Here is a 23,873-nt window from a genome sequence, read left to right on the forward strand (position 1 = left end):
AGTAGCATCTCTTGGAAGAACACACACCAAGTTTCAGCCAGATCGGTTTATTTCTTTGTGTTTGGCATTCGTTTGAATCGAGGAAGTCGTGATTTTCAAAAAATGGACGAAAAAGAATTTCGTGTGTTGATTAAACACTACTTTATGAAAGGGAAAAACGCCTCAGGAGACTAAAGAGAAGCTTGATAAACATTATGGTGACTCTGCACCTTCGATTAGAACAGTTTATAAGTGGTTTCAAAATTTTCGGAGTGGCCATATGGGCACAAGTGACGCTGAACGTTCTGGACGCCCTGTTGAGGTTACTACTCCAGAAATCATTGATAAAATCCATGATATGGTGATGGATGACAGAAGAGTGAAGGTGCGTGAGATTGCTAGTGCTGTGGGCATCTCGAATGAACGGGTACATAATATTTTGCATCAACATTTGGACATGACAAAGCTATCCGCAAGATGGGTGCCGCGATTGCTCACGCTTGACCAAAAACGAAATCGTGTGAAGTGTTGCAAGGACGGTTTGCAGCTGTTCCAGAAGAATCCGCAGGACTTTAAACGTCGTTTCGTCACTGTGGATGAAACATGGATACATCACTACACTCCTGAGACCAAAGAACAATCTAAACAATGGGTTACCAAAGGGGGAATCTGCGCCAAAAAAGGCGAAGACCGTTCCTTCGGCCGGAAAGATTATGGCGACTGTCTTTTGGGATTCGCAAGGAATAATCCTCATCGACTATCTAGGAAAGGGTAAAACTATTACAGGTGCATATTATTCATCGTTATTGGACCGTTTGAAAACCGAGCTGCAAGAAAAACGCCCACGATTGGCCGACAAAAAAAGTCCTTTTCCATCACGACAACGCACCAGCTCACACCTCAGCAATTGTGGTCGCAAAATTAATGGAAATAGGGTTCCAACTCGTTTCATATCCCCCCTATTCACCAGACTTGGCTCCCTCGGACTACTATTTGTTCCCCAATATGAAGAAATGGCTGGCGGGAAAAAGATTTTTATTCAAACGAGGAGGTGATTGCAGAAACGAATGGCTATTTTTCAGACTTGGACAAATCCTATTATTCGGAAGGGATCAACAAACTAGAGCAGCGTTGGACGAAGTGTATAAGCCTAAAAGGAGCCTATGTTGAAAAATAAAAAAGGTTTACCCCAAAAAATTAAAGAGTTTTTATTTTTGCACGGACTTTTCAAACGACCCTCGTATCACAAATCTACTTTAAGAGTAAAACCAGTTCTAGACATTATTCCCTTTTTTAGTATAGTGTTGCAACAGATGTAGGCATTCAGTAAATATCACTTAGCCTATAAACTATGATGTATTCCAAAGAATCCTTCGAATCCTAGAAACCAAGCTTCGGAACGACCAGTTTCCTTTGTCTATAACAGCGTTTCCCAGCCTGTGGTACACGAGTTGCTGGTTGGTGGTTCGCGAAAAATAATCAGTAACTGCGGATTTAAAAAATTTAAAAAATTTAAATAATAAAAATAGGAAACGTTTTTTCCTATAATTCATAAAAATTATTTTTATTAATAATATTATACAGTAAAGTTGTTAATATCAACAGTAATAAGGTTAGTCTGTCTCAAGATATACAAGAAAATATAATAGCACATTTAACAGGATTAAAATTATCTTTCACGGAGAATTTTCCAAAACCCGAAAACACAAATGATAATTGGATTTCAAACCCCTTCTATAAAGAAAATTTAGGAAAATCTACATCATTATTGATTAAAGATAAAGACAATTTTATAGAATTATCATGTGACAGAAACTAAATGATAACTATGTAAAGATCTGCTTAATGAGACTGATTGTAATGAGTAAGCTCTATCCAAGCAACATTAAATTTAATTGATACTTAACAGGTAGGTGAATGCTTAAAAGAAATTAATTTAGAAGATTTGGGTACAAATATAATTATCCTAAAGAAGTACTTTGTAAATTAATTAATAATTTTGAAGAGAAAAATATGTACGCAATTTTTAATTATTTTTAAAAAAAATTTAAAACTAAGATCTAACACTTAACAAAGTTTATAAAGAGAACATGAACTTGAACCCCTTTGTAACAAATACTTTGTATCTCTATACAAATAAAGATAATAATAATAAAATAACACACTCGGAATAACAAATTTCACGAAATACAATCATTTTTACGAAGTGGTACAATTTAGCATGATGTACTACCAAGTGGTACGCGAGCCAAAAAAAGGTTGGGGAACGCTGGTCTATAACTAGCGCAGTAGCACCAGAACTTGAATGTTAATTTAAAGATTAAAAAATAATATAAATAATTCCAACTATTTATTTAAACTCAGTAATCAAAGTACTTTCATGATTTATAACCCAAAATTTTGTTTGGAAGTTTTTCTTCTTGGTAATTTCTTTCTTTTTGTAGGGATTTTCTAAGATATTGAAGCGTTGAATTTCCTTTTAATTCAGTACAGAATAAGATTCTGTGGTGTCCTTTTTTTTGTACGATACAAACAATTTTATATTTCATCTAAGACAACTTCACCAAGAATAACAACCTAAACATTAGTGAGATTATTATTCAAGAATAAATGTCTAGTTCTAGTTGTCAAGATGTAAGCTGAAAAATTGTTTGTAATTAAGCACTGATAAGGACATCTATTACGGTCTGGGGATTATTAATGGCGTATTACTTCCATTCGGACAGGAGAAAGTGGCTTTAAAAAAAATAAGGATAAAGTAAAATATGATCCTCGTTTTAGAATATCCTACAATTAGGAGTAAGTTGAATACATTTGAGAGTGATGCATTAATAATATGCTATGGATGGTAGGAATTTTATCTGCAAGTATTGTTCAACTAAAGGTAAAAAAGAAATAATAATCTTTCACTCGAATAAAAAGTAGTTAGTCGCCAAAGATATTTATTTTTCAACCTGTATATAATTTTTATTTGTCTTACCCATTGTAAGGATGAAACTATTGGAGATTGTGCAGATAATAGTGTGCTCACTCTAACTCTAAAAAGATAAAAATCAAAGTATGATATCTTGATAGTGTCTTCCATTATAAAACACGAACATTATGTTGTATAATCTTGGGTAAGAATTAAATATAACTCGAATTTTTTTGTAGTTTGAACAAAAATTGTGAATTATAGCTTTAAAATTTTGTCTAGGATTCAAATACCGAGGATTTGGTCTACACTCTAGATCAAAAAAACAAAGAACAACGTTTTATCATTTCTTATGTTTTTTTAAAAAATAAGATGTATTTTTATTCCTGCGTTTCAATAATCTAATTGTTGTGTTATTTGTTTGTAACATCCAGGCCCTGAAGAAGACAATAAATTTGTCGAAACGTTGGTTTAAATACGGAGTCTGTTTATTGTTTTTTTATTTTTGATCGAATCCTCGCTAGTTATAATCCTAAATATTAATAGTTTACTGTCACTGAAAGCTAAATATAAATTCATATTTAAAGTAGTGTTGGTAGCAGATTTTTTTTATTCTATCACTTAATTCTTTCTTTTACATTCACGCCCTAACTTGGAAGCTGGCTACTTTATTTTCAACGTCTTAATCAGTTTATGGACGGATATTTCTAGCACTTAATTTAAATTCCATATTTCAATTCATTAAAACTGTCCGGTAGCACAGGATTGATCGATAAAAAGTGCACGAAAAAGAGTGACGTTAAAAAAACACGCAACTTTGACAATTTTTATACCTTCTTTTTGTAAAAGATAAAATTTCCAAATTTTCTTTATAATATAGGGCAAATCCTCCTTTATAACTGTAACATTTTTACAACAACCTAGATCTAATAGGTTTTGAGAAAAAAACTTGCCCAAAAATTGGGAGAAGCTGCATTTACAGAAAAGTAGTCCTTAATAAGAAAATGTCCGAAAACTTTTAAAGTTTTTTTTTATCCTGGAAAATGTTTTACTTTTAGATTTGAGACTCCATTTATGTTGCTGGAGCAAACACATGGAATCAAAAAGATCCGTCCCATCATTAAAAGGAATTCCATCTCACAAAATTCCATTGCACTAAAGTAATGCACTTTGGAAAAATCCAGCTCCAAGGCTAAATATACGCTCCTTTAAATAAATAAACGCATAAACTGCATTTAGTTATATTACACTTTCTTTTACATGTTTGCCGCTAAAAGTGTGAAATGTCAAGATTTCAAATTTGTTCCCTAGCCGAACAACGTTCCTTCAGTTACACCAGCCAAGTCTTAATGTTAAACTATTAATATTCCTGTTCTTCTTTCAAGAGGGGGAAACCTCCAATCTGGACATAGATTTCACTAAAGATATTTTTATTTCTTACAGTTCCTAGATACACTGGACCATTACCAATGGCGGAATTTCTCTATATACTTTATTTAACATACTTTAACTTAATACTGTCAGTGAATTATTTAAAATATTTTTCATCAGGTGTTACATTTATAAATTGATACTAATTTAAGTTTTGACGGCTAAGCGAACTCTGAGTTAGTGGAGATTCAGGTTGCTGGTTGTATAATTTCTTGAAAAGAAATCTCATGATGTTGATCCATTACCAAGACATATATCTTAGCGCTCTTGCCATTGCTTTTCTTGATTGCTAATCGCTAAGTAATGCCCTATTTAGTTTTAACTTTTAAAAAAGAAAATACATTGAACATTTATGAAAAGTTTATCTCCTCCATTTGCTATTTACCGATTATCGATGTGGCTTTCTTCCTCATATGCGTTCAAATCTCAAAAATAATTTTCTTCTTCGAAGTTAAAAGATCACCATTGTGTTACTTTTAACTGTTAGTTAATACATTCTCCATTTTTTTTTTCTTGACAGTTTTATTTTATAGTTTTATTCTTCTTGGAACAATGTTCCTTTGTGACCCATTTTTGTTTAAAGAACATTCTCTTAAATAAAACCAACCTTGACGACTAAATTTCTTGATGAGGTTATGGATGCGTCAAATGCTCGTATATACAACTCATCAGTCGGTGTTTACGAAGTTAAATTTTTAATATTGTTACATTATGAAAATCTTAAAAGTATATAGAAACTATTTCCTGTTTTATGCTAAAGGATTAAAAATATCTTCACTTTAAAATTCTGCCCAGGAGCTAACTTTTCAAAGTAGTAGAGCTATTTATTCCAGGTTTATTTATGTGCAAAGTAAAAGCAACCAACACTAAAGCATAGACAAATACAGGTACCACAGAAGAAATGAAATATTTAATAATGAACAAAACGGAATCACTGAAACCTATTAGATAGAAATATTCTAATTGTTGCCATAGAGCTCCAAAAACTAAAAAATTTTCACTTAATTAGCCACATTTACAACTGCAACAAATGTTGCATCAAGTAAATTTGATGAAACTTGTTAAATTCACGTGAAGGTCTTGTAAGAGCAATCACTCATTGGTGAATCACTTTCACACAACAGTAGGTCCATAGGCCACTTCCGCTTTAAGCGACGAGGAGGATTGTCTAGAAGATGAGGAGAGGAGAGTTGTTGTACAAGAGGATTAGGATGAAGATCTAGTATAAGCTGTGAAATTTGCGATAGCGAGACTTTATTAGATCAGAGACAAAGGGGATGTGAAGGTCAGTGTGTATGGTAAGGTTAGAAATGTAGTATGGAGTATTCAGAATTTTAGACTGTAGTGTTTACAGGCGTTTGGAGTTAGAGGGTTTGGTTGAGCCTCACACTTCTGCTCCATGGGTCCACATCGGTCTTAACAGTATCTTGTAAATTGTCAGTTTGTGATTCAAGTCAAGTTTGGATCTGCGGTCAAGTAGTCTAGTAAGTAGCTTGTAGCGTCTGTTCACGTCTTGTGGATGTGGGTTCCACGTGAGTCTCTTGTCAATGTACAGTCCTAAGTATCGTACTACGTCAGCTGGAGGAATCGTTACACCGTTCAGTTGAACTGGTGGACTCGCAGATTTTTCGTAATGTAAAAATAATGTGCACTGATTTTTGTTCATTAATTTTTATTTCCCATTTTCGGGATCGATCGGGATGAAAGTATAGCATCAAAAACTAATAAATTTAAAAAGTATTTCCACACTCCAATTAAGTTGTAAAAGCTAATCGTGTTTTTGGATTTTTACTAAAATAGAAATTAAAAAAAAACAAATTCATTTTTTGTTAAGGTGTCTTCGATTCAGAATTTTGACACAAGTATTAGAACGTAGAACAAAATTCAGATCTTCCATTTTATATACGAGTATCTCACATAACTCTTTTATAAAGAGGTATTTAAAGTGATTACAAGATCGTTTGCTTTAAAAAAGTAATCGTTCTCGATATATGCACATCCAGAGAAAGCTCCAAGTTTAATAAAATGCAAAATACCTCCCCCTCTGACAACAATTAGAGAAAGTAGAGAATGATGATTTTTGTGCTCAATTTATAAAAGCGTCGACATTGTCATTAAGTCTAGAACATGGTGATGATTTAAATAATAAAATGTGAGGTCGTCACAATGTAATCACAATCGCTTTCAGCAGTGTTGATGCACAATAAAAGGTTACATTATACAGAAAAAAGAGAATAATAATAATTTAACGTCGTCCATGACTAGAAGATGTTTCAAAATTAATGAGGAATGGCATTGGGTTGCCCTTAGGCCGCCATTTTCATCGCAGTCTGTCCACCTTCAACTATATTATTAGTTTCGAGACCAAATTAGTGTCAGAAGTGAGAGCATCTCATCCTCTATTAATGGAGCAAATCTCTCACCAACTTAACACTTTGCATTAATCAAGTCACTTTTTGTTTACATTTCCTTAACAATTCTGTCCTAGATAGTTTCTTATTCAACTTGATTAGTGGGTGATGTCACAATAAAGGATATTATTTTGGTTAAGAGAAAGTAGATTTACTAAATCTATTCTTAATTATTAAAGAACTCGTGAAACATTCCGTTACAGATCGTTTCCAAAATCTGTTGTAAAGTTCAACGAACGTCTAACTAAAAGGATATCGAAAGATAGGAAAGAAATGGAAATAAGGTAAAACTGAAAAATCAATTACTGTTCATTATTTTTGGTGACTGATTCATAGTTTCAATTGGATGAAAAAATAACTGCCATTTCAGTCATGATATATTTTTATTATGCTTAGCTTTCGTCCTAGGGACTAGGTCATGTTCAGGGATGTGGAACACATTTACAGTGTGTTTAACAATAATTATATTTAAATGAATATGTATAATGTAACGCAATTTAAAAAATTATTTGCGTAATTGACATTGTAATATTTTACATCATTAACACTGCATTGCCAATCCGGAGTCAATTTGACTCCAAAAAAAAAAAATACAGAAATGGTCTCTGTTTCCTCACATCTCATAGCTATCCCAAAATGCTCTTAGATATGCTATCCCCACTCTCTCACCATTCGATAGTCCCGAGCTGAAGACTATGGAATTCTTCGTCTCTTTTCGCAGATTAGTTTACTTGAATCATAAGAGTCATTTTGACTCCAGATTGGCATTACACGTAAATATATCGGAGTCATTTCGACTCCTGATTGGTAATATAAGTAGATTCTCTGTTATTATCTTGACTCCAGATTATTGCCTAAATGCTTATTTGATATATTTACATAATTTTCATAGAAAGTATCAAGGCACAAAAAAAAGCCTCTTTCTAGAAATGATTTTCTGTCCGAATTGCAGCATAAACTTGCAGCGAATTGGGTAATTTCCGCTCCGTGTCTTCAGCGCACAGTAATTGAAAAAATAGTGAATGTAATTTAAAAAAATGAAAAAGCCCCTGATCAGAAGGCAGACAATCAGGGTTCTAGAGAATACTGAAATTACTGCGATCCTAAGTTGAAGTTAATTCCTTCTGCGTGAAATGTTAAAGCCGATTTGTGGACAAAATTTGTTTTTTTCGTTCTTAATTCCTATCCTTTCTCATCCTTTAATGCAAATTTTATTATTAAAATTGAAATCAATATAAAAGAAAGATAAAAATGAATTATGGAGTCAATATGACTCCACATTGACAATAACTGGACTAAGTTCGAGCATTGGCAATGCAGTGTTAAAGGCAGGTGTGTCTTCTGTCTTGTCTGCTCATGGAGCTATTGATCAATTAATTCATCCTATTGAAAAATCAATTCGGGGAACGTTTTTGTAATAAAATGGACCTCAAGATCTCCATAAATTCTAAAACTTATTTAAATAGTTGAGTAACAGAAATACATAATATGAAAAATTCAGTAAAACTGATCAGTAAATGTGGACTGCTTTCCTCAAAACGAGCCCCAAAAGTCCCCAATAAATTCTAACCTTAACTCTATTTGGGTGATAACAGAAACAAAAAAACAGATTAAGAATTTTGAATAAAATAGAACATTTACTGAGGGTTGCCTTCCTTAAAAAACAAAAAAAAAAAGAACATTAACTTCCCATAACTTCTAAGACTTACTTCAATTGGGGCAACAAAATGAAACAGAGAATTGCTTTCAAGTTCGAAAATTTACACTTCCTAAAGTTATTAACACTTTAAGGGTTGTATCTTAAAGGGTTTCCCTTTTTTGCAGTTTAATACTATACCCAAACAGAAAAAGCCAACTCCTAATTAGGTATACGTTAAATTGTCTAAGCATCTGTGAAATCACTGATAACTTTCTTTGATATTGTCTTAACTATTATCGCAATCTGTTTTAACATTTTTTTAAACGCTGTTTACAATTTAATAATTGGCTATTAAAAACAAGGAAAAAAAGAAGTTAATTCTTGCAAAAATTTAATAATAACCATTGCTTTATTAATGCTGCACTTTTATTTGTAATAATTAATTTGATAAGATGATCATAAATTCTTTTTCTTTTTCTAAATACAATATTTTATTGATGTAATAAATAAATCTCCTATATGGTATTATTACATAGCTGTTGATGTAAAGGTCGAAATGGTAATAAAATTGTTTGGAATATTACGATTTTCTAGTATCTAGAATGCGGTGAATTTACGGTCAGATATCTAACAAACTATTCGCTAACGACCAACCTCTATTTTTTGCCTATTAACCTATTGAATACTTTTTATCTTCTGCTACACCTTATTGCAATATTATTAATAAAAATTTAGGAATACTTATGGATAATTTACGTCTTATAATATTAATCCAGAGTCTTTTTATAGCAGTTACAAAATATTTTTTTCTGCAACCATGTAGGGAAGTTCTCATTACTCAATTAAAATCAGCTGTGTAATGCCCAACTTCCCACACTAGTGGGGGGAAATTCCCATTAGTGTCACTTTCCGCACAAGTGAGTGGAAAAACTTTATTGTGCTTCCTTGATATAAGAAGTTTTGTTATTAAATATTTTCTGTAAAACTTTAATAAGCTTATTTAAATTTATTTTATCTAAATAATTAAAAAACGAATATTAAAAAAATAAAATAAAAATTGAAAGGAATATAGAAATAAAAATAATACTTTAATAAATAATTAGATATTTTTAATTATAACAGTTAAAAAGGTTATAGTGTTACCTTATAGAAATTTAAAATGGATTCTAGTGATGCCTGTTTAGAAAACACTCCTCCATCAATAAAAGAAACAGCAGAAAATGTAATAAGTAATGTAAATACGTAAGTAATGTAAATAATTGTAATATAACAATAAATGTTTGTAATAAATAAATTACTTTTTGTAGACTGTAAAAATGAAATTTTTAATTTTGTTAGTTAATAAATGGTTGCAGAAAAAATATAATATTTAACTCTAGTGTAAAGTATTTTCCTCACACTCGGCAATTTGCACTTGCACTCGCATCGCTTCGCTCGCTCGTGCGTGCAAACCCTGCCTCGCGTGAGGAAAAGTATTACTTTCCACACTTGTTAAATAAATAACTATTGGGGCTAGAATTTAAGGTTTGGCCAAACATAAAAAGAAAGTTTTAAACAATTTCTTGTATTTAGAATAAATTAATTATATTTTCTATTAAATACTTAAAGCTTCATATTGGAAAGTTATCTTAGAATATTAATGAAAGCTCTTATTTACCAAAAGCCGGAGGAAAAATAAAAGAAATTAATTAGAAGCAAACTAAACATGTTTAAACATGTTTTCATTTTTATATTTTATGCAATAGCGATAAATACATATTGCAAACATATTTTATAATGTTTTTTTTCTTTTAAATAATAAATATTAAACGCAATCTAGCGTTTTATTTACATAATAATAATAACAATATATTATTTAACGATTATTAGCAAATTGTAATCCATTTGTCTGATTAAAACTTGTACATTTCACTTTCATCAATCTAAAATTTGCCCGGTCAATTTTTTCTAGATTTAATTGACGATTACTTGTCCGAATTAATACTAATAAATTATAAAAATGTTCCTTATAATTCTGCTTTCGTTAGGAGGAGCGATTAGTTTAGAACTGTGCGTTTATGCAAAGGTTTCGTGTTACCGAGACCACGCTGCGATGTTCTTGCATTTTCCCACTCTACAGTGATTGCATTTCGCAACTGTAGGTTACTTTTTCTTCGATGGTCGCCATTATTGTTCATAAAGAGAAAATGAAATTTAGAAAAAAAACTGACTATGAAAAAGACTGTAATTAGACCATTCTAGTTCATCAATTTTTACTTTGTATCTTGCGAACTCCTAATGTATTACAAGTATAGCATTCACTATCTCCTTTAGGAAACCTATTTGTCAATTCCAAAAGCCTTCTAGTTTTGCCGTTGGGAAATCCACTAATCAGTCTCGAAGACTACTCAGTCGTTCCAGAAGAATTAATCTTGTGAAATATTAAAGAGACTTAACTGTATCACGACTATTTTACATTACCATTGCAAATAGTTCATTGGCTATGAGAATTTGCCGCATCTTCACAGCACTTTTTCGTAAATCCCTACAGTTTAAAAGGAGGTAATAGGTATTTATTATCCATGAACAGCAAGAACTAAGAAGAGGAAGTGCTGCCAAGAAGTGGTTTTTGTCGATAAGACTGCCTGACAGGAAACGTAGTGGGTTGAAAGTGGTTGTTTTTGGTAGATTCCATTTAATTTGCCACTTTTTGCTCATGGTTCGACATCGACAGCTGATGTACTTTCTACTTTGTCTATTTGCTTTACAATTCGTGTTTACTGCCTCTATCAGAGTAGAACTCTCTCAATAATTAAATTTAAATATCGAAATACTTGTGAAATATGGTCACCTCCAAACCATCATTTGGCACTTACTGCAACATTGCATACTACTTCTTCACCCAAATGTAAATTATGTACATAATTGCCTGCAATTAAAGAAAATAAATAATACTTAATAAATTATGCGATTTGAATAACAAATATCGAATTAAAACTTATTTAAATGTATTTCTACAAAATAATGTCACAAAAATAGTTATAGTATAAAATATTGCTATTCCATTTTTATGTAAATGGCATATTCAGTTAACTATAAATGTATTCTATAATTTCAGTAAATGCAAAACGCGTAATTGTATGAATTTAACGATTTCCATTTATAAATGTTACCATTAAAAGGATCAAGATAAAGTTATGGCTGTTTAAATAGATAATCTGTCTCATAAATTTGTTAATATATTTTTTATTACATTTACATCCTGTAGGACTGAATACAACGACTGAAAATGAGCTTTTACTGAAAATATGCCCGAGTAAAGAGGGATGGGACGAATTTAATGGTCATTGAATTCAACATCTAGGACCCAGAAATATATACGAGGGTCGTTTGAAAAGTCCGTGCAAAGTCAGAGAGATAGCACCACTGGCGAGGTTATGTTTAGTTAGTAGCATCTCTTGGAAGAACACACACCAAGTTTCAGCCAGATCGGTCTATTTGTTTGAATCGAGGAAGTCGAGTGATTTTCAAAAAATGGACGAAAAAGAATTTCGTGTGTTGATTAAACACTACTTTATGAAAGGCAAAACGCCTCAGGAGACTAAAGAGAAGCTTGATAAACATTATGGTGACTCTGCACCTTCGATTAGAACAGTTTATAAGTGGTTTCAAAATTTTCGGAGTGGCCATATGGGCACAAGTGACGCTGAACGTTCTGGACGCCCTGTTGAGGTTACTACTCCAGAAATCATTGATAAAATCCATGATATGGTGATGGATGACAGAAGAGTGAAGGTGCGTGAGATTGCTAGTGTTTTGGGCATCTCGAATGAACGGGTACAAAATATTTTGCATCAACATTTGGACATGACAAAGCTATCCGCAAGATGGGTGCCGCGATTGCTCACGCTTGACCAAAAACGAAATCGTGCGAAGTGTTGCAAGGACGGTTTGCAGCTGTTCCAGAAGAATTCGCAGGACTTTAAGCGTCGTTTCGTTACTGTGGGTGAAACATGGATACATCACTACACTCCTGAGACCAAAGAACAATGTAAACAATGGGTTACCATCTGCGCCAAAAAAGGCGAAGACCGTTCCTTCGGCCGGAAAGATTATGGCGACTGTCTTTTGGGATTCGCAAGGAATAATCCTCATCGACTATCTGGAAAAGGGTAAAACTATTACAGGTGCATATTATTCATCGTTATTGGACCGTTTGAAAACCGAGTTGCAAGAAAAACGCCCACGATTGGCCCACAAAAAAAGTCCTTTTCCATCACGACAACGCGCCATCTCACACCTCAGCAGTTGTGGTCGCAAAATTAATGGAAATAAGGTTCCAACTGGTTTCACATCCCCCCTATTCTCCAGACTTGGCTCCCTCGGACTACTATTTGTTCCCCAATATGAAGAAATGGCTGGCGGGAAAAAGATTTTATTCAAACGAGGAGGTGATTGCAGAAACGAATGGCTATTTTTCAGACTTGGACAAATCCTATTATTCGGAAGGGATCAACAAACTAGAGCAGCGTTGGACGAAGTGTATAAGCCTAAAAGGAGACTATGTTGAAAAATAAAAAAGGTTTACCCCAAAAAATTAAGTAGTTTTTATTTTTGCACGGACTTTTCAAACGACCCTCGTATTGTGACAAAATGAGCTCAAATTTGGCAATATTATTATTATTTTGTTTCGGGTCTTTTCTCTATTCAAGTAAGAACATGTTGCAACCATTTCATTATTCTACAATGCTGAATGCTGAAAGAATATTTTTATCGTTATTCATTAATGATTATGGCCACAAAGTTACCTTAGATTTGTTTTACATTTTAAGTAGATTTTCTGGGAAAATAAGGCATCATTTTCTTATTTTACGATGGAGAAAAAATTTACGAAAATGGCCAAAATATGATCGATCATCCGGCAGCTCCTCTTGTATTAAATAACATTTTTTCATAATATTTGTTGTTTTTTTTTTGTAAATTTTTATTTAATTTACTGAATAAATAATAAACTAGGTATTGAATTGTTACAGATTGGTCTTCCCACTTCAAAATTGGATGGTGTGCTCCAAGTTGAGCGTTTAAAACGCTCAATTTTTTTTGAAGAAAGATCAGGGTCGAGGCTCCACCATTGAGCTTGAAGCAACCATTCATGGTGAGCTCTTTTTTGTTCAAAAAATAATAATAATAATTAACGTCTCTATTTAAAGACAAGTAGTGTCTTAACATTCATCATTTCACAATTTTTTACTCTTTTTTTCCCCATAATATTTAATATTCCCAAATTTTCTTTAAAATAAAGGATACATTACTCGTCTTTAAAAAATATTTTTTGCAACTAAGTAGATCAAATACATTTTGAAAAAAAGAAATAATGTAGCGCCTAAACGCGTGAACCGTTTTCCATGAATGAATTGCGATTAAATTCAAAATTTTATGCAGATGTTACTCGACGCTGTACATCTTAGTATAGAAGAATTATACCCACATTAATTGAGGACATCTCGAAGAAATATTGTTAATAAATAACTCTTTAAACCTTTACCCGATTTTGATAGTGCTTCCCACGTATCAATAAACTGCCAATCTTGGTTTTTACATCTTCTAAGGGGAAGCATTGAAATCATTTCGAATTATCGTCACCTGAATATCGTGCAGATAAGTAGTACAATTTATCATAACCACTTAGGCAGCATATCGTGTGCCCAAAGTCTTGAACAGTTCGACAAACTTCTGCAGATGTTTAAAGAAGTGCAGCAGTTAGTTAGCAGTACCACATTGTGCAATAATTACAGTTGAAAAATAGCCTTTATTTGAACAATAATTTAAATAAAAATATCTACTTTAATTTCTCCTCTCACCTCACCACTATTACTTTGATGCAAATTTAAAGTAGTCTAACACAAGAAAGGTCATGCTAATTCCTTGAGGGCCTGATTTAGTTATGATTTTATTTATGGCCTAAACCTTATAAATATTTATTAATATTTTAATACGCCTTCTACAAATTTTCGAATATTATAAGTGTTGGCTCACTCTCGCCAATTTATTATTAACTAATGATTTATATTTTAGATGCATAACGACACTGCGGCAATAGTTCTCTAATTAGTTTGTCATACCAATATTAGTTTAACAGCTTTATGCACTAAACTTGGTTATTATTTTTAATGACTAAAATCACGGCCCAGAGTTATTCTTTATAAAACTCATTGTTACAAAATGACGCGACCATATTTTTTTTCCAAAAAATAAAACTATTTTCTAGATCGTACCGTTATTCATCTGCTAAACCATGAGCCACTCATGCGCCAAATGGAGGAGATTACAGTAGAAGGCCCCTCTTATTTATCTGAAAGATTAGTTTAAAAATATAAAATTATGAACATGAGTAATTGTGTAGATTCTAGGTAAATTATCTATCAGAAAATATCAAGTAGTATCAAGTTCATAAAAAACGGACATTATAGATAGAGTAGAATTTAAATCTAGTCAGATAGACAGACTGACGTACTGATAAAGAGAGTAAATGCAGAATGCAATATAAACGGTATTATGAATATAAATAATATACTTTACACTCTCGTGTACTGTTATTAAGTCCGGCACGGTACTTACCATTAGTGGACATGCGCGATGTATGTTGACATTAATTATTAAGTAAAGTGCTTTTTTTTAAACTAAAGGTAAAATAACTTGAATAAATAACTATGCAAAATGAATACAAACTAGGTGAAATAAACATGATTTAGTTATTAACTTGGACGAAGTATGAGGTGTATGAGATGGTGACGTCATTTTTATAGATACTGTAAGGATTGGCCAGGAAGAACTAGGCCATTGGGAGCCCCAGAGGGTCTAGTTGGACGTCCAGGGAGAGATTCTTGGACAGAGTATAACGTTGTGGATTTTTCTTCTTTAAAGAGCTGAATCCTGAGCTAAGACTAGCCCAAGACGTGTATTCCTGAAAGAATCTACAAAGGCTGTTGGTTGTCTTTTCTGTCAGGCGCCAGCTGTTTCTTCAATCTAAAATGGCCAGCGTAAAGGCTTAAAGCTCATTCTAATGGCCGATCCAGTTTTGCTAGAGTCAGTGCCGCAGTAAGTTTAAACGAGAGCTTCTCGTCTAAACTTATTTGGGCCTGGCCTAGGACTCCGGGCGACTTGTCCATGTACCCATTCTTTGAAGGCCACACTTCGCGACGTTGCAGAAGCGTTCAGTTCCTCCCCCTTCCAAAAAAAAAGGCTACATAGGGCCTTCCCTGGGTAAAGTAATCCAACTCCACGACGATAGTAGTAAAGTAAAGGCTATTTTTTCAGGCAGTCTTCACGTCCAACTACCAATTAGGTGTCGTGGACGGAGGCGACTAGCAAACATACTTCACTATAAAGTTCTCATATTAACCATTAAATAAAATCCAAGGCCAAGACCATGAATCGAATCCAGTAACCGCAATACATACTATCTTTTACAGGACTCGCCTCTAACCGCTCGGCTACCGTGAACTCCTAGTAGCCTTACTAGAAATCAAACTTAGAATTTACTGCAATTTTTTCTTTGTTTTGAATTATGCAGTTTATATGATCCACAGAGGACAGGCGTACCAATATGTAAAAACTACTTTTATGGACGCAGACAATCTCAAAATGTGTAAAATTGAAGTGCAACATTTGATACAATAGCAGCATTTTATTAAGGACAAGATAAAATAAAGAATCAGTCATACAAACATTAAAATTAATGTTTGTATTTATGAATAAGTATAGAAATATTTTTATGCAATAAATAATTACTAGTCTTTTTTAAATTTCACAATCTTAAACGTATATTAGTAAGTAGCGGTACTTAATGGTCTTGAAGTCAGTCATTATTTTTTACTTTTCATTTTAAATTCATTTAAAGATGCAAACCTTATGTTTATTGTAAAGGAAGGAACTATCAATTTAGTCACAGAAAAAGATGAATGGCTGTGAAATTTACTACATATACGAGGGTCGTTTGAAAAGTCCGTGCAAAGTCAGAGAGATAGCACCACTGGCGCGTATCGAGGTTGTGTTTAGTTAGTAGCATCCCTTGGAAGAACACACACCAAGTTTCAGCCAGATCGGTCTTTCTTTGTGTTTGGCATTCGTTTGAATCGAGGAAGTCAAGTGATTTTCAAAAAATGGACGAAAAAGAATTTCGTGTGTTGATTAAACACTACTTTATGAAAGGCAGGAAACTAAAGAGAAGCTTGATAAACATTATGGTGACTCTGCACCTTCGATTAGAACAGTTTATAAGTGGTTTCAAAATTTTCGGAGTGGCCATATGGGCACAAGTGACGCTGAACGTTCTGGACGCCCTGTTGAGGTTACTACTCCAGAAATCATTGATAAAATCCATGATATGGTGATGGATGACAGAAGAGTGACGGTGCGTGAGATTGCTAGTGCTGTGGGCATCTCGAATGAACGAGTACACAAGGACGGTTTGCAGCTGTTCCAGAAGAATCCGCAGGACTTTAAGCGTCGTTTCGTCACTGTGGATGAAACATGGATACATCACTACACTCCAGAGACCAAAGAACAATCTAAACAATGGGTTACCAAGGGGGAATCTGCGCCAAAAAAGGCAAAGACCATTCCTTCGGCCGGAAAGATTATGGCGACTGTCTTTTGGGATTCGCAAGGAATAATCCTCATCGACTATCTGGAAAATGGTAAAACTATTACAGATGCATATTATTCATCGTTATTGGACCGTTTGAAAACCGAGCTGCAAGAAAAACGCCTACGATTGGCCCACAAAAAAGTCCTTTTCCATCACGACAACGCACCAGCTCACACCTCAGCAGTTGTGGTCGCAAAATTAATGGAAATTGGGTTCCAACTCGTTTCACATCCCCCCTATTCTCCAGACTTGGCTCCCTCGAACTACTATTTGTTCCCCAATATGAAGAAATGGCTGGCGGGAAAAAGATTTTATTAAAACGAGGAGGTGATTGCAGAAACGAATGGCTATTTTTCAGACTTGGACAAATCCTATTATTCGGAAGGGATCAACAAACTAGAGCAGCGTTGGACGAAGTGTATAAGCCTAAAAGGAGACTATGTTGAAAAATAAAAAAGGTTTACCCCAAAAAATTAAGTAGTTTTTATTTTTGCACGGACTTTTCAAACGACCCTCGTACAAGCACACTACATGATACTATACTACACACACAGAGGGAGAAAACAAATGGAGGTCTCGAAATCTTCTTGTAGAAGTTTTCACACCACGAAACCAATAACAGATGAATTATGAGCGATGAACCAAAATAGACGGGCGGGTGTTTATTTTCAAATCAAGAACGATAACCTTTCACAATAATGATTGATTTTTTAAGTAGTCTTTGCTTCAATCAGTAAAAGTTAATTTATTTTTTTTAATTAAAAAGCTTTAAACAGTTAATTTGCTTTCCTTAATATTATTATTATTAATTAAAAAAACAGGCAAGAAGTACTTAACTTTGCTATGATTAAGTATGATTTTAATTTAATTATAATAAAAAAAAATAAGATACTTTATTTTCTCCAATTAGGTGTTGACATTGGGTCAAAATTTTGATCTGGAAATTTCTGTTTTGAATTCACTATTAATCCAAAAACAAAGTATTTATCCTACGAATTGGTCTGTGATAGTCAGTTTGTAGAGTGTGGAAAGTATAACTCAAAAACGATTTACTATTTAAGTTTCATGTGTAGGGAACGGATTCGTATGTATTTACATATATTTTTCTAGGCAATTTACAGACGTTTTTCAACTAGAAGTATTCATTCTGACACTTTTTAAGCCGTTTGAGTCTACTTTTATTTCACATATTTCCACATATTTGGATGTTATCGCATATTTATACATATTTGATTAAAATAAATAAATATTTATACATATTTAATCAAAATATGTACATATTTTTTCATATTTTTCATTTTGGGCATGTTTTCATAATTGGGAGGTGGTTGACAGGAACTGTGAACCACAGACTGTAGGGCTGTGAATCACAGTGGGTACAATGGTTATTGTAATTTACACAGAATGCTGCTAAACAGTGACGGGCACTTGTTAGTTCTTTGACGTTGTCTGTTCTTTCAGCTCGTTCGTTGAAGTGTCCAATTCATTTCGTTCGGTCACTTAGTGTATTCTTTTTTGGGTGAAATGCCACGAACATCGGCCTCAAACAAACAACTGGTTGCTAAATATCTTCGCGATTTTCTAGCAGAACTTTTTCGAAGTGATGGAGACATTTTGTACTGCACAGCTTGTGACAAGCGCGTTTCTTGCTCTCAACGTTCCCAAGTCACCTAACATATTGCCACCGGATCGCACATAGAGAATAAAAACAGAAAGAAAGAGAGGACGTCCTATCAAGCCTTCCTTACATCTCCATCATCAAGTAAGTCCACTCTGAGTACAGATCTGTGTCGGGCTTTGGTTAGAGCAGATATCCCTTTCCACAAACTTAAAAACTGGTAGAAGTACTGAGCAAGAACAAAGGGTGGGAGACCATCTGCCAGATTTCTGATATTATCAGTGGAACAGAAGTCACCTCAGAATATCGTGTACCCCTTTACAACCAACGAGATAACTTCTTTCAGCAAGGCACCTATAACATCTGTAGATGTTGAACGATCTTTTAGTCGTTACAAGTCCATCTAACGCCCAGATCGTCGTCACTTTACGTTCCAACATTTGAAATTTCATGTGGTTGCAAACAATTTCGAAGAGTGAAGTTTTCAAAATTGAAAATTTAACACATCTTTTTATAAATAGTAAAAATGTTCTTTATTGTATAAATCATCATAACTTGCCCCCCCCCCCAAAAAAATCCATTTTCAAAAAAATAATGTCCATTTTACTTAAATATTCCAGAAAATATTTTAAGAAAATCACATATTTTCCACATAATTGACGAAAATAAATGCATATTTTAATTAAATATTTGGCATTTCTAAATACATAAAAATCCGTTTCTTATTCATGTGTGTTATTAGATTAGATTAGATTCCTTTTGGATCTATTGTGGCTCCCAGCACTCCAGTTTTCAAAATTGCCCTCCAGACCCATCCGTTTAATCAGATTAATTCTGGAGAGCGGCACCTGGGTAAAGCACAAAGGCCTTGGTTTTTCCTCCCCGAGAAGTGACATCCTTAGCCAGGACAAGTCCCTCGCACTGACACAACACTATGCAGAGTGCCGTTTTCTCCTCCTCCTGACAAAACCTACAAAGGCTATCTTCTGCCAGGCCCGCATACGTTGCATGTGTTTTCTGAGCCTGCAGTGGCCAGCTAATATTCCTACAATTATCCTGATATACATACGGCCTTGACAGATTAATTCAGCAAGAAATCATATGTTAGACTCGTTTCTATTCAGTGTGGAGTGAGAATTCCAAAGTTAGTCCCCGAGAGTTTTATTATTACATGTAGTGAGTTATTAACATTAAGTAAGAAGAAGAACTGTACATCTTAGTGAGGTATCAACTGTAAAAGGAACATAAACTTGCCGATTCTAGAACCTCCAAAGAACGCGTTCTCCTAAAACAATGTATTTAATTTATAGAAAATATTTTTTAACATTATTACAGAGTACATATAGCAGTACATGCACACGCGTGTAACTGCAGTAAATAACGGTATAAAAAGATGTTGTGCAATGGGAATATAAGTGCAACGGACAGTAAGAAAGACAAGAAACAGTAGCAGTGGTTATTGCAGCGGGTCCAGCTCGCTATTAACCAGGACAACCTGGCTCCTTAATGAGCACAAATTAACAATTTGATTGCAATCTATACTAAGCGCAACAGAACATAGAAAAGCACGCACGACTTTTGTTATATAACAATGTTACAACCTTCTTTCTCGTCGGAGTACATTTAACTGCTCAAAGACTTTGATTCAATTTATAGATTTCTTTTAACTCATAATGAAGTGAGATTCTTTAGCTTCTTAAAGGAGATTTTTTGCAGCTTTCCTCTCTACATCATAATATTTTAATCTGTAACTTGTTACGCACTACCCTATCGTCTATCATTGACTAGTCAAACGATAAGCTGGGCATCTTGCGTATTTAATCCACCACATTGCATTACCTTGGTCATCGTTGGATGCCCTTTAAGTGATCTTTTTATTCAATTTTGCTTATTTTATTTCATTAAAACTGTCCGGTAGGTTGTTGATCCAGTAGAAGATACGATCCACATAATAATGTTATTATGATTTTTAAATTCTACTGTAAATTATTGTAGAATTTTGTTCAAAGAAAACTTCTACTTTGGAAGAATAACGACCATTAGTAGTATCACTTTTTAAGGTGCAAGGTTCGTAAGGGTGAGTGGCAGTTAGTTGCATTCTGTGTATGCAATTTATGTCAAAAGTTTTAACTCCGTAAAGCTTAGAAAAGGACCGAAATGACCATTAGATGGTGCTATCTCTCTCTAATGAGTATTTAAGAACCTGGACAACCACCAGACAGGAATTCCAGTTTAAACATTCATCCTAAGCACTGTTACCTCTGTCAGTCAACAGTCTCGGGTCGTCATTTCTTTTATTTATATTGTGTATAGTTAGTTTCCCTAGATTATTATTGTAATTATGTCTGCTTTAAGTTAGTGTTAATGCCACTCATTAAACTTTTAAACAGTACCACAATTGTTCCTCCCTGCAGGAAGTAGAGAGGAGAATCAGGGAGGGGAAAAAGGTAATAGGCCTATTGAACCCAGTGCTATGGAGCAGAAATTTGTTACCCGGAACCAAGAGGCTGATCTTTGCATCGATTCTCCAAAGTATCCTATTGTATGCCGCAGAAACGTGGGTCTTGAACAGAAGACAGCGCGAGAGACTCCTAGCAGTGGAAATGGACTTTTGGAGGAGATCTGCAGGATGTTCGAGGCGCGAAAGAGTGAGGAATGTGGATATCAGGAAAAGGATGGGAGTGGAGAGAAACGTCCTGGAGATTAGAGAGGCTAAGGCACTCACTTGGTATGGACATGTGAGGAGGATGGGTCCAGAGAGATTGCCTAAGGTGGTGATGGACAGCGAGGTGGATGGCCGAAGGAGGAGAGGAAGACCCAAAAGTGGGTGGAGGGACCAGGTGAGGGAGATGATGGCGGGATATGGTCTGACAGAGGAACAGGCAGAGGACCGTGTCATTTGGAAAATAGCAGTTACTAGTGATGGCTGAAGGGAACCACGAGTTGTGGAGAACCCCTTAGAAAAAAAAAGAAAAAGTTATTTGGGTGACTAGTGCGGACTAGGTTAATTCGAGTTCCTGTGCTGATTTCATGATTTTATCATCGATAACTCAATTTACTGCTGTAAAATAACGTCAATCAAATTTGAAACTGTAGTAAAATGGCGAGTGTTATTAAATAACTTCATGACGATGGATTAGCGCCAGATAATCACGCTTCAATCAACTGTGGCTTAGATAGCGAATTTTTTTCAGATTGGATACGAACAGCATGGATAGATAAATGTCTAGGATTTTATTGGTGACGTAATAAGAAGCATTGGTGATTTTTTCGAAGCATTTTGGATTGTAAAGATTGGTTTTGGTTAAGATTGAAGTGTTTAGCAGAATCTCACTCCTCTAATCTGTAGGTTCATGTAGGTTACAGAAAAGTTTTGTAGAAAGCAAGTTTGTTTTGTAATGTTATATCTTTAACGAAATCATATATTAAAGCTACAATCAACGTTACGATCTTTTTTGTTATATCTGTTATCGTAAGCTTGCAAAAGAAAAATGCAATCAAACAGGACATTTAGGTGTCCTGCTCAGGAGGTACAGGATTAAATAAGCCTACCCTGTGAAAAGGTTTACTGAATCTACCAAGCCCTGTAAGTAGGGCAATCACCAGAACTCGTCTAATCTTACCATTTTTTCCTCGGTACTGATTTTTATGAAAAAACCATTCAAGATTTGTTGCGCTCTTTAAAGCCATTGCTTAACAGCCATTCTTATAAATGCTTCTTGGCTACCAATAACAAGCTTTTGGATCAAATGAATGGAGTAGATTTTTCTGGCTAGCAAGATCAACAGACTTTATGGATATCCATGATGACGTAACATTCAATCAATGTCTATTTGGTTGCACGGTTATAGTTACCTCCAGGCAAACAAGGGATTACTTAGTAGCCTTTCAAAGGGAAACCTAGATGACGCTCTCACCTAGAACAGCCCTTTTTTTTCGAATAATCCTAGAAAATGATAGTTTTGGTTTTCGAACTTTGTTTAATTGATGATTTTGGGGAATATTGAGGTACGATCAGTAAATTCACAAACAAATTTCTTTATTCATACCAACGTTTCGGTTAATTTATTACCTTCTTCAGGGTTTAGTAAAATTTGTGGAGTTTAATGTTAAGCTACTTCATGATAACTGTTGATGAATAAAAAATTACCCATTTTTAAGAAAATCTAAAAAATAAAATAAGGAAATAAACCATTCAATAAAATCGATCATTTTGATCGTTAAGATAAGATAAGATAAGATGGTAGACGGGACGGGACCTATGCCCCATGGCACTGCAGCCACAAAAGACTTATTGTGCCAGCCCCTTCTTAGTTCTAGTAAGCGAACCCTCCCCTCCTAAAGAGGTTGAGGACCTTCCCTACTAGTTCTTTTTGCGCTACTATCTCCTTCGGCCTCAACGTTCCAAAGGTTTCATAGCGCAATCGAACAACAGGTGAGAGGCCGTTTCCTCCTCTTCCTGACATAATCTGCACAACGGCTCCGAGCTGATAAGCCCCACCTTGCGCAGATGCTTCTTGAACCGACCGTGCCCCGTGAATAGGCCTGTAATCAGAGTAATCTGATTTCTGCCCAAACACAGGGTCTCTTTGGATCTTTGCTTACACAGCCAAGGCATCAAGGTCTTGCTGTGTTTAACCCCAGGACACATCACCCAGTTCTTTTCATGCTCCCTCCAGATCCAATCTCTGAGAGCCGCACGTACCGTTGATCGTTAAGATTAATTAAGACAGGATCTAATTGAAATCTAAATTCTTCCTGCAATAAATCCTGCAATTCTTTGGTCTCCAAATACTTTTGGATGAAGTTATTTAATAACACTCGCCATTTTACTACAGTTTCAAATTTGATTGACGTTATTTTACAGCAGTAAATTAAGTTATCGATGATAAAATCATGAAATCAGCACAGGAACTCGAATTAACCTAGTCCGCACTAGTCACCCAAATAACTAATAATAATAATAATAAAGTAATAACAATAATAATAAATAATAATAATAATTGTATTTATTTAGAAAAAACATATCGTACATACAAAACCAAAATATTTACCCCTACTAAGTACTGAAAATAATCAAACATTTCTTTAATTAAAAACGAAACACATTTCGGGCACGGACTTAGTCCGTCTGCCAAGTTGACTCTAATTTACAAAAGTAGGAGTCGAAGGAAAAACAATAGCGAACCCAAAATAGCGAACCTTGCAAAGAAACACCAGGCACTCCCATCTCATTAGTTGATTAATAAGCA

General features: G+C 34.3%; 1 protein-coding gene across 1 annotated transcript in view; it reads left to right on the top strand.

Moving 5' to 3' along the window:
* The window catches only part of LOC141454703 (uncharacterized), a 670,160-nt gene that overhangs the window by 415,600 nt on the left and 230,687 nt on the right, over positions 1-23,873 (top strand). The window contains exon 2 of the mRNA XM_074129221.1: positions 13,387-13,508. The gene's annotated coding sequence lies outside the window, so the exon portion shown is untranslated. The remainder of the gene's footprint in view (positions 1-13,386; positions 13,509-23,873) is intronic.

This window comes from Rhodnius prolixus, unplaced genomic scaffold (assembly GCF_049639745.1).
Source record: "Rhodnius prolixus isolate KJV_2025 unplaced genomic scaffold, Rpr scaffold_9, whole genome shotgun sequence".
Lineage (NCBI taxonomy): Eukaryota > Metazoa > Arthropoda > Insecta > Hemiptera > Reduviidae > Rhodnius > Rhodnius prolixus.